The sequence below is a fragment of the Saccopteryx leptura genome, chromosome 9, assembly GCF_036850995.1.
Source record: "Saccopteryx leptura isolate mSacLep1 chromosome 9, mSacLep1_pri_phased_curated, whole genome shotgun sequence".
In the NCBI taxonomy this organism is placed as follows: Eukaryota; Metazoa; Chordata; class Mammalia; order Chiroptera; family Emballonuridae; genus Saccopteryx; species Saccopteryx leptura.
The window spans coordinates 65,713,429-65,726,447 of record NC_089511.1 but is presented as its reverse complement, the minus strand read 5'-3'; the positions used below and the strand labels follow the sequence as shown (position 1 = coordinate 65,726,447).

The following is a 13,019-nucleotide window of genomic DNA, read 5'->3' as shown; positions in this document are numbered from 1 at the left end:
ATTTCTCATGGTTCAGGGCCAATCCATACAAAAAAAATTAATGCATTTCTATAAAGCAGTAAAACAATTGAATAATAAATTTAATATTTAAAATTTATGCACACTACCAAAATCATGAGTTAAACCAAGGGAAAACCACAAGCAACCATATAGAAAGTGAAATTATGAAATAATATTGTGAACAAATTTTGCCAACAAACAGTACAACAAAAATGAAATTGGTAAAGTCCAAGGAAGACATGAATTATTATCAAAGATTCAAAAAAAGGCACAAATTAGCATAAAATACTGAAGAAGAAGCATGACTTGTGGCAGTGCAATGGATAAAGCATCGACCTGGAACACTGAGGTTACCGGTTCAAAACCCTGTGCTTGCCTGGTCAAGGCATATGCTTACTCTTCCTCCCCCTCCTTCTCTTTCTCTTTCTCTCCCCTCTTTAAAATGAATAAATATAAAATCTTAAAAAAAAAGACCCAAGAAAATTAGAGAATCTTAATAAACATATTAAAACTAAATGCACTGGGCCTGACCTGTGGTGGTGCAGTGGATACAGCATCAATATGGAATGCTGAGGTCACCAGTTCAAAACCCTGGGCTTGCCTGGTCAAGGCACATATGGGAGTTGATGCTTCCTGCTCCTCCCTCCTTCTCTTTTTCTTTCTTTCTTTTTCCTTTCTAAAAAGAAAAAAAAAAAGAATAAATAAAGTCTTTGAAAACAACAACAACACTGAATTTGCAATTAAAATAATTTGCAACATAGAAAAATTGTCCCCAGATAATGTCACTGATCTGCTCTATAAAATACTTAAACAAATAGTACCAATCCTACAAAAAACTTTTGTTTTCTGAAAATTGTTTCAGAAAACAAAAGCTTAGGGAACACTTCACAACTGGCATTATGATGTAAGCATTACCCTGATAACAAAACTAGTAAAAATAGACCAACAGCTTCATGAACATAGATGCATAATCCTTAACAAAATAAAAGGAAATTTAATTCAGAAAAAAAAAAAAGACTACACAATCATGACCAAGTGGGATATATTGCTGGAACAGCCAACAAACAAGTCATGCTGTACACCACATTAACTGAATGAAGGACAAAGCAACATAGTCATCTCAGTACAATCAACAGAAACATTTTTAAAAATCCAGTATCAATTTTCAAAAACTAGGAATTGAGGGAAATGTTTTAAATATGATCAAGGACAGAAAAAAAATCTCTACGACTACCATCATGCTTATTAATGAAAGACTGAACTATTTCACTCTATGTTTAGAACCAGAACAAATATTTCTGAATTAACCAGTTCTTTCAGTCTTTTCTTGGGTCAATGCAATAACTGCAGAAAGAATTTGAAGGAATATGGAGAAGAAGAAGAAGCAAATCTCCCTTTTATTATAGACTGCAGCATAATTATGTAAAAAGTCCTATGAAGTCTAGACAGTAAGTAACTACTAGAATTAATAAATTTAGCAAGGTTTAAGAATTCAATATCTTTTTAAAATTAATTTTATTTTTACAATGAATCCAAAATATTAAGAAAGTGACTCAATTAAAACAGCATTTAAAAAAATAAAATTCGAATAGATAAAATAAGCAAAACAAAAAACGCAAAATTTGTTACATAAATTCTCCAAAACACTGCTAAAATTTTTTAAATATCTAGCTCGAAAAGGAGACTTTTGAGATTATGTATAGAAAAACTCTATAAATTAAGATGGTAATTATCCCCCAGATGATCTGCCGAGTCAATAAAATTCTTAACTAAGTCCTAAGAGGCAGGGTTTTGTTTTTTTTTTAAATGAAAAGGTACTCATAAATTATTATGGAAATTCTAGTGACCAAAATTAAACAAAGCAATTCAAGAAAGGGAGAACAAAGTTGAATGACTCACTTACTAATTTCAGGTACACTTTGAAACTCAGTATATGGAGACTATAATCCAAGGAATATGATCTTAATGTAAAAACAGACACATGTAATCAATGGAGCAGAACAAAAAAAAATACATATATTAGTACTTACATTGTTCTTTAATTGAATTTTTAAAATGATGGCAAGTAAATTTAATGGTGAAAAGATAAATTTTATATAAATATGGTTCTGGGATAATTATATAACTATGTGAATAAAAAATAAACTTACCTTCTTACCATAAAATATATGTAAAAATTACTGAAAATAGATCATAATCTAAATATGTAAACTAAAATGATAAAACTTTTAAATGAAACCAGAAGATAAAAACTGTGATTATAGGTGAGTTCAGGTATTCCATGCAATGACCGAATACATTTAAATTGAACTGTTTGTGCTTTGTAAATTTTTAAAGAATGACTAGTGAGGCCTTGGCCAGTTGGCTCTGTGGTAGAGTGTGGGCCCGGTGTGTGGAAGTCCTGAGTTTGATTCTCTGGCTGGGCACACAGATGTGCCCATCTGCTTCTCCTCCCTTCCCTCTCTCCTTTCTCTCTCTTTCTTCCCTTCCTGCAGCCAAGGCCCCATTGGAGCAAAGTTGCAATGGAGCAACACCTCAGGTGGGCAGAGCATCGTCCCCTAGTGGGCATGCCGGGTGGATCCTGGTCGGGCTCATGTGGGAGCCTGTCTCTCTGGCTCCCTGCTTCTCACTTCAGAAAAATACAAAATAATAATAATAATAATAATAATAATAATAATAAATGAAGAATGACTAGTAGATCTAGCTAAATAAAAATTATTAAGTATTAATATTTCTGAAAAACTAAGCTAAGCACAGAACATGAAAATGAAGGTGAAGTTTTTCTTCTTTTATGCATAGGATTAGCTAATATGCTTTAATACTGAAATACTGAGAAAGTTAAGTTGGCAGAAGGAGACTGTCAGATTGGGTAGTTGATTACACATGATTAGTCACTAAAAATGAGTTAATTGGACCATAAAATTATCTGGCAAATACATTTTTTATTACTGTTGAAATGTGGACAAAGACTGTGTTTACTCACCTAAATATGATATGTGGTACTATAATAATGTAGGATTATCTGGTATAAATTTAGTTTACTATTATAAATTATGATGTAATCAATAGGTATCAATAAAGTATGTTAAGCAGAGATTAGTCTAATTTTGAGAGATTATTTTCTAATACCTACAATAATAGACACAGTATAAGAATTACAAATCATTTCAGCCACAAGATAATGTAGAAGCTGTCCAGAAAGAGATCTTAATTAAATAGTTTACATTGTAAAGTGCTTCATCAAAATTTAATGTTGTAATTTCAGATAGTGCATTTTTGTCCCAGATGGTGACTGTCACAGTTGACTGCCTTGAGTCTGATTAGAATCCACCTGTGTAGCACAGTCTGTTTCACCAAGCAAATATTCAACTGCAGAATTACTTGCTCTGGATTTCTTACTTAAATTTCTAAGTGTTTTTATTTTCAGGGCCACAATCCTCTCATCAACTCATGAAATGTATGTTATGATTGCAATTTTATTTTATTTTATTTTATTATTATTATTATTATTTTTTTTTTTTTTTGTATTTTTCTGAAGCTAGAAACCGGGAGAGACAGTCAGACAGACTCCCACATGCACCCGACCGGGATCCACCCGGCACGCCCACCAGGGCGTCACTCTGCTGTGACCAGAACCACTCTAGCGCCTGGGGCAGAGGCCAAGGAGCCATCCCCAGCGCCCAGGCCATCTTTGCTCCAATGGAGCCTCGGCTGCGGGAGGGGAAGAGAGACAGAGAGGAAAGAGAGGGGGAGGGGTGGAGAAGCAAATGGGCGCTTCTCCTGTGTGCCCTGGCCGGGAATCGAACCCGGGACTTCCACACGACAGGCCGACGCTCTACCACTGAGCCAACCAGCCAGGGCCGAATAGATCCTCTGGTTATGTATTCATTTTTTTTAGAGAGAGGAGAGGGAGAGACAGAGAGAAAGAGAGGAGAGAAGGAGCTGGAAGCATCAACTCCCATATGTGCCTTGACCGGGCAAGCCCAGGGTTTCGAACCGGCAACCTCAGCATTTCCAGGTCGACGCTTTATCCACTGCACCACCACAGGTCAGTGCAATTTTAAGGATGAGAAAACTGAAGTGTAGATTAAGTAGCTTATGAGAATTGAACTACTAGCCAGATGAGTGGCACAGTGGGTTGATATAAAAATCTGTTTCACATCAGAATATGAACCCCTATGCAGTCCTGTCCCTTGTTAATAGTTATTAAATTTAGAGGCATTTTTATGTATAAAATAAAGAAACATTGTTAAATTTCAATTAGAAATCCATATGAAAAACACTTTTATAAACTACTTGTTTCTGCATCTATTCCTGCAAATATTATGACCTTTCCAGTGTTTTCAGGTTCCAATCCCCAAACACCTCCCCAGATATCAGAACCACTTTTCCATAATTTTTTTCCATCCAATTGTCAAGAGAAGATCTTTCTCTTTAAGATATTTAGCTGCTAACATTTCTGGAATTTTTTATTCTTTATTTGATTGCCCATTTACAATGCTTTCCAGAGTTACCCTGATAATGCTATTTTGTCCTAAAAGCAGAAGATTGATAGAATAAGATATCTCATATTAAAAGTTACTTTGGATAAGGATACTGTTTAAGCCAACTATCTGGAAATAATACAGAATTGAGATTTAGTATATTAGATCCTAAAATCTACCTTCAATCTAAGAATAGAAAAAATAAACTAACTCAATCCCTACATCTTGGATCATGAGCAATCATGGAGGAAGGAAAAATGTCTCCCTGTAGAATGTCAAAATACAAGATATAGATTTATAAGAATATGATTCCTATGCATTATATATAAAAATGAGAAATTATACAACCACTTTGGTAAATTTCCGGTGGGTCATTATGAAACACTCCTAGATATTTACAGCACATCAATATAAACATAATTTTAGAAGGTGACCAAGAAGACTTGAACAGAAATGCTTTCAACTTTATACAATAATAGCACAACCTATTGAAAAGCAAAGCAGGTTGTCTTTAGGTGTCGGAGGCAGGAATTTACTGGAGAAGGATGTGAGGAGACTCTCTGAGGTAAGGGTAAGTTTCTGAATCTTAGTGGATTTTTGAAGATGCACGGGTGTATGCATTTTTCCACAACTAATTAAATTATAAACTTAAAATTTAGGTTGCTCATTGTATATAAACTTTCTGTCAAAAAAAAGAAAAATTAAATATAAAACCCAAGTTGATATTCATGTAGAAGTATTTTAAGAAAGTTTACAGTTACCTGTAAAAAGAATATAAAATAAATTTATAAATGAATAAAAAGATAGATTGATATATCATATATAATAAAGCAAGTATAATTAATAATTTTAGAATAGACATGTAGTTATATGAATGATCAGTATAAAATTCTTTTATTTTTTTGTAATAATTTAAATATTTTCATAATGTAATGCTAAAAGTTAAGCCCAAGTGATGTATTTATCCAAATAAGTACATAAACAACTTCCTCAATAATTTATATACTGATAATTTTACATTATTTATGCTCCAAAACCAAAAAGACCTTCTAATTTATAAATTTTAAATTAAATCTTCTCTAAGGACTATCCCTTTTCCAATAATTACTTGAAGGTATCACAACCCTAGACTGTGACACCTTATATTACTCTTTAATTGCATCTAAGACAGAAAGTACAATATAAAGTGTATATTTCCTGTACTGAGCTAAACTGAGGCTGCTTGAGGTTTTATCAAACACTTTAGTTTAACATTATACCTCAGATTCATCAGGCACTTAGATTAACATGGCTTGTCAAAGTAGATGAATTATGGTGCATGATTGACTACTTTCAATTATTTTAATGCACAAAATATAGAATTATGTGTTATGTAAAATTCAGACAGTGATACAATTACTTCTAAGAAGAGACATTTTAAGAGAATAAATGCTAGATTTTTTTTACTTGAAAGTTGGAGATTCAAGAAGAAATGATATAGACTCAAAGTAGTAGGAGATACATACCTGGAATTATTCTAGGAAATAAAAATGAAGAGAATTTTAAATTAGCTGATTTATAATTAAATTTCTTTATAAGATAATGTATTGGAAAAAAGAGAAAGATTTATACTTAATATTATGTAGAAATACTGTATTCAATAGATAATATAAACACCTTGAATGAAAAGCAGACAAGAACTCAGAACTCATTATGGAAAAAAAAGATTAATTGAACCAAATTCACTTTATTCAAACAACTAAATTATGACTGCCAATGGATGTTTTAATAGCCTTGATAATGGAGTGACTTTTATAGAAAATATAGCCATACTATATCATGTTAAGTGGCCTGATGTTTCCTTCTGCAATACAAATGAAAGCACTGTAAGTCAGACATAGCATTTTTAATTTGTGAAGGATCTCAGAATCTCTAGAGTAAAACTTTGCTGTGTCATATTTTCAAAGCTCTCTAACTATCTTTTTATGTAACTCAAGTTTAAAAACTAAAAGCTTTTATCTCTTTTTCTCTTACAGTGAAATCATTAGGTCATAGTGCACAATGTAAATCAAGACATTTCCAAGCACCCTAAGTTTAGACAGTAAATGTCAGAATCCTATTATACTAATTCTGCACAAAGCATGAATTATTAATGGTAGCCCTCTAATTACAATGATTGAATATATAATTATAAAGTGGACTCTTTGAGAGGAAGATATATTTTTAGACAAGAGTAAACATAAACACAAACTGAGAGTTCTATTGGATTAAATACTATAGAAGCTTTGATGTATAAATATACTTGTAGGCAGACCACAATTTTAGTTGTTCAGAATTCCTGGAAATTGCATCATAATTGAAGATAAATTATTAATCATTTTGTATGCATTTTAGAGTCACTATGTTGTATAATTTTGTAAAAGGGATGCCAAATGTGTTTCATTATCTTCAGATAATTATCTACTAGAAAAATTAAAAATAATTAATGAAAAGTCATTAGACTAAGAAGAAAGAGCTCTTCGGGGAATCCAATTAAAAAATAAATGGTTCTAAGGTTACAGAAATAGACTTAACTTACTTTTCCCCTGAAAATTACCTCCAGACAACAAATAGAAGATGTAATAAGACTGTAAACATCATCTCTAGGCCTAAATTATGTGTTATCAAATGCAATTTATATTGTCTTGATGTGGGAAGACATGAATAAACACTGTGGGCAACTGAATTCAAAGAGACAAACCTATTTTCAGAAAAGGAGATGAAGCCTATCCTTCTTTTCACAGTAGGGACAGTTCCAACTGGTGATGGAACCTCCCTGACCCTCACTTGGCATCATAGGATGACATACTAAAGGAACAAAGGTGAAAGAATCAGAAGAAAATAAGCCAGGTGAAGAATGATTAACCACCCACTCCCCCACCCCCGCCCAGACCCCAAAGTTACAATTAAGCTTAGCAAAGTAAAAGTGTGACTAAATATATCACTAACATTAAGTCAATAAAGAAACATCTTTCATTACTGAGGAAAAGAGTTCAAGACAAAATAACAAAGTGAAACAACTGGCAGGGTTCAGGGAAAGAAGTTAGAAAGATAAATCATCAAAGAAATTTTTCACGTTGGAAGCAACTTAAAGAGACCAAATAATGCTGCAAACAATAACAAAGGTGAAAAAGTAGATTTTATAAAGAAAACAAACTGCTTCAGGAATGATTATACTGTAAAACATATAAAAATAAGAGCTGTTAAATGTGATGTTTGAGCATCAATGTTTCTTTTTTTTTTTTTAAATAAATTTTTATTAATGGTAATGGGATGACATTAATACATCAGGGTACATATATTCAAAGAAAACATGTCCAGGTTATTTTGTCATTAAATTATGTTGCATACCCCTCGCCCAAAGTCAGATCGTCCTTCGCCACCCTCTATCCAGTTCTCTGTGCCCCTCCCCCTCCCCCTAACTCTCCCCCTGTCCTCCCTCCCCCCACCCCTGGTAACCACCACACTCTTGTCCATGTCTCTTAGTCTCATTTTTATGTTCCACCAATGTATGGAATCATGTAGTTCTTGTTTTTTTCTGATTTACTTATTTCACTCCTTATAATGTTATCAAGATCCCACCATTTTGCTGTAAATGATCTGATGTCATCATTTCTTATGGCTGAGTAGTATTCCATAGTGTATATGTGCCACATCTTCTTTATCCAGTCTTCTATTGAAGGGCTTTTTGGTTGTTTCCATGTCTTGGCCACTGTGAACAGTGCTGCAATGAACATGGGGCTACATGTGTCTTCACGTATCAATGTTTCTGAGGTTTTGGGGTATATACCCAGTAGAGGGATTGCTGGGTCATAAGGTAGTTCTATTTGCAGTTTTTTGAGGAACCACCATACTTTCCTCCATAATGGTTGTACTACTTTACAGTCCCACCAACAGTGAATGAGGGTTCCTTTTTCTCCACAGCCTCTCCAACATTTGCTATTACCCGTCTTGTTGATAATAGCTAATCTAACAGGGGTGAGGTGGTATCTCATTGTAGTTTTGATTTGCATTTCCCTAATAACTAATGAAGCTGAGCATCTTTTCATATATCTGTTGCCATTTGTATCTCTTCCTGGGAGAAGTGTCTATTCATGTCTTCTTCCCATTTTTTATTGGATTGTTTGTTTGTTTGTTGTTGAGTTTTATGAGTTCTTTGTAAATTTTGGAAATTAGGCCCTTATCTGAGCTGTTGTTTGAAAATATCATTTCCCATTTAGTTGGCTGTCTGTTTATTTTTATATCAGTTTCTCTTGCTGAGCAAAAACTTTTTATTCTGATGTAGTCCCATTCATTTATCTTTGCCTTCACTTCTCTTGCCATTGGAGTCAAGTTCATAAAATGTTCTTTAAAACCCAGGTCCATGAGTTTAGTACCTATGTCTTCTTCTATGTACTTTATTGTTTCAGGTCTTATATTTAGGTCTTTGATCCATTTTGAGGAGAGATCACCACAGACATCATAGATATACAAAGAATTATTGTAGAATACTATGAAAAATTATATGCCACCAAATACAACAATCTAGAAGAAATGGATAAATTCCTAGAACAATACAACCTTCCTAGACTGAGTCATGAAGAAGCAGAAAGCCTAAAGAGACCAATCAGCAGGGAGGAAATAGAAAAAACTATTAAAAACCTCCCCAAAAATAAAAGTCCAGGCCCAGACGGTTATACTAGTGAATTCTATCAAACATTCAAAGAAGACTTGGTTCCTATTCTACTCAAAGTCTTCCAAAAAATTGAAGAAGAAGCAATACTTCCAAACACATTTTATGAGGCCAACATAACCCTCATACCAAAACCTGGCAAGGATGGCACAAAGAAAGAAAACTACAGACCAATATCTCTAATGAACACAGATGCTAAAATTCTAAACAAAATACTGGCAAACCAAATACAACAACATATTAAAAAAATAATACATCATGATCAAGTGGGATTCATCCCAGAATCTCAAGGATGGTTCAACATACGCAAAACTGTTAACGTAATACACCATATCAACAAAACAAAGAACAAAAACCACATGATCTTATCAATAGATGCAGATAAGGCTTTTGATAAAATACAACACAATTTTATGTTTAAGACTCTCAACAAAATGGGTATAGAAGGAAAATATCTCAACATGATAAATGCCATATATGATAAACCATCAGCCAAAATCATTTTAAACGGCATAAAACTGAGGACTTTCTACCTTAAATCAGGAACAAGACAGGGTTGTCCACTCTCTCCACTCTTATTTAACGTGGTGCTAGAAGTTCTGGCCAGAGCAATCAGACAAGACAAAGAAATAAAAGGCATCCATATCGGAAAAGAAGAAGTAAAGGTATCACTTCTTGCTGATGATATGATCCTATACATCAAAAACCCGAAGGACTCCACAAAAAGATTATTAGAAACAATAAACCAATACAGTAAGGTTGCAGGATACAAAATTAACATACAGAAGTCCATAGCCTTTCTATATGCCAACAATGAAATATTAGAAAACGAACTCAAAAAAATAATACCCTTCACGATTGCAACAAAAAAAATAAAATACCTAGGAATAAACATAACAAAGAATGTAAAGGACCTATATAATGAAAATTACAAAGCATTGTTAAGGGAAATCTAAAAAGATACAATGAGATGGAAAAATATTCCTTGTTCTTGGATAGGAAGAATAAATATAATCAAAATGGCCATATTACCCAAAGCAATATACAAATTTAATGCAATTCCCATCAAAATCCCTATGAGATTTTTTAAAGAAATGGAACAAAAAATCATCAAATTTATATGGAACTATAAAAAACCCCGAATAGCCAAAACAATCCTAAGGAAAAAAAATGAAGCTGGGGGCATTACAATACCTGACTTTAAACTATATTATAGGGCCACGATAATCAAAACAGCATGGTATTGGCAGAAAAATAGACACTCAGACCAATGGAACAGAATAGAAAGCCCAGAAATAAAACAACATATATATGGTCAAATAATCTTTGATAAAGGGGCCAACAACACACAATGGAGAAAAGAAAGCCTCTTCAACAAATGGTGTTGGGAAAACTGGAAAGCCACATGCAAAAGAATGAAACTCGACTACAGCCTGTCCCCGTGTACTAAAATTAATTCAATGTTTCTTAATTAGTGTTTCTGCTGAAGAGAGTAGGAAAATAGAAAAAATTTATGCATGTAATTTTTCTTAAACATCAAGGAAAAATATTAATCAAAAGATTGAAAAATTGCATGTTGTCTATAAATAAGTATAGAAAATTAACAATGAGATTTATTGTAGTTAAAATCCGGGATGACAAGGAAAAAATAATTCTTTGTCATTTAAACAAAAATAAAAAGTCAGGCTGACCATCAGCTTTTGCACATCATTTTTCTTTAGGAGAAAAATGTCTTCAGGGAAGAAAAGTGTGGTCCAGGATATTATAACCTGCAAGTATGACATTGGAGTGCAAAGATAATATTTTCAAATTAACAAACACTGTTCTAAAAATTATATCCAGACAAAGCAAGGAATAAATAAATAAAAAATAAATAAAATAAGAAACAATATGCCTGGTAACCAATGAATTTATTTAAATAAGAGACTTCATGTTAAGCCATTGTGAAACTTATAAAACAAAAATGTAAATTTTATAAATCATGGTGATTAAAAATTCTATAGCACAAATATACAATAAAATAAGAGAAGAGGCCCTGGTCGGTTGACTCAGTGGTAGAGCTTCGCCTGGTGTATGGAAGTCCAGGGGTTGATTCCCGGCCAGGGCACACAAGAGAAGCACCTATCTGCTTCTCCACTCTTGTTCCTCTCCTTTCTCTCAGGTTGGCCCGGGCCCTGAGGATGGCTCCATGGCCTTCACCTCAGGCACTAAAATGGCTGATTGCAGCGGAGCAAAGTCGCAGAGGGGCTGAGAATCGCCCCCCCTAGTGGGCATGCCTGGTGAATCCGGGTGGGGCGCATGCAGGAGTCTGTCTGTCTGTCTCCCTCCCACCCACGCCCTGCCCCCCACCCTGGCTTCTCACTTTGGAAAAATTCAAAAAAAAAAAAAAAAGGAGAGAGAAAAGGTTTTAAATCATTTTTGTTTTACATTTGTATATTTTTAATTTTCCAAATTTTCTATAATGAACATGTGAACATATATTATGCTTTTAATTAGAAAATGTAATTTTAAAAGTAAAATCAGGTACTGTGAAAGTCCAAACCCTACAATGTTTATAATCTATCAAGTCACCCTCCACAAGTTGTGTACTTACGCATAAACAGAAAACCTCTGAGTCAGACAAAGACAGTGCACTACTTGTAGCAAAAAAGGCAGAGAGGCGAGTATGGAGTCCTGGTTTCCTGAGTCACAATTCCCATAGTGTGCTGTGATAAGGGCCTTGTTATAACTGCACACACAGTGAAGGGGGTTACAGGAGAGGAACCTCGAGTTTTGAAAACTCTGACCTTACACAGGGATTGCTTACAAACCTGCTTGTCCTCTTTTCCAGAGAAGGAGAGATCATTTTTATTGTCCTGGAATATAAGCACATGTCTCCAAGGGAAGGATGCCACTAAATCTCACTAGAGGAAACCACTGTCTTTACCTTAAGTTATCCAAGAATGAACATAAGTTTGTTCAGAGTTTCCTATACCTATCTTTCCAAGAGCTATACATCTCTATAAATGTCCCCGAGAAGACTGTTCCAGAGCCTAGTGCCTCTTAATACTTGGACATGTAGAAATTCCACAGATTCATGGAGAACTGATTCACAAACGTGGTCCAGTTTTAGAGACTTATTTTTCTTTCCATGTTACTGCCTTGCAAGGACATGAGTTTTCCTCCCAGACCCACAACACTCCCTGCCCTCTGACGTTGTCAGTCTGTTCTCTACCTATGTGTCCATTTCTATTTTGTTTGTAAGTCTATTTTGCCCATTAGATTTCACATATAAGTGAAATCATATGGCACTTGTCTTTCTCTGACTGGGCTATTTTATTTAGCATAATATTTTCCAGGTCCAACCATGCTGTTGCAAAAGGTAAGCTTTCCTTCTTCTTTTCAGCCAGAATTGGATGTGAAAGGTGAAGGGATTAAGGGTGGGGAGACCTTCATAGGCCCTGGTAGGTTGGCTTAGTGGTAGAATGTTGACTTTGCATATGGACATCTTGGGTTAGATTCCTGGTCAGGACTCACAAGAGAAGCAACCATCTGCTTCTTCACCCCTTCCCCTTCTCCTCCCCCTTCCCCTTTCCCTTCCCCTCTCCCTTCTCTCTCTTTCTCTCTCTTTTTCTTTCTCTCTCTCTGTATCTCTTCTGCCTTCACAGTCATGGCTTGATTAAAGCAAGTTGGCCCCGGGTGCTGTAGATGGCTTCATAGCCTTTCCTCAGGCACTAAAACAGCGCCCTTGCCAGGTAATGGAACAACAGCCCTAGATGGGCATAGAATTGCCCAGGTAGGGGGCCTGCTGGATGGATCCTAGTCGGAGTTTATGTGGGAGTCTGTCCCTCTGCCTCTGGCTTCTC

The 13,019-nt window shown here is 34.6% G+C and overlaps 1 non-coding gene across 1 annotated transcript; it reads right to left on the bottom strand.

The window, feature by feature from the left end:
* Positions 1-3,785: 3,785 nt before the first annotated feature.
* Positions 3,786-3,861, bottom strand: TRNAD-GUC (transfer RNA aspartic acid (anticodon GUC)). The gene has a single exon. It is a non-coding gene; the product is annotated as a tRNA-Asp (tRNA).
* Positions 3,862-13,019: the final 9,158 nt, after the last annotated feature.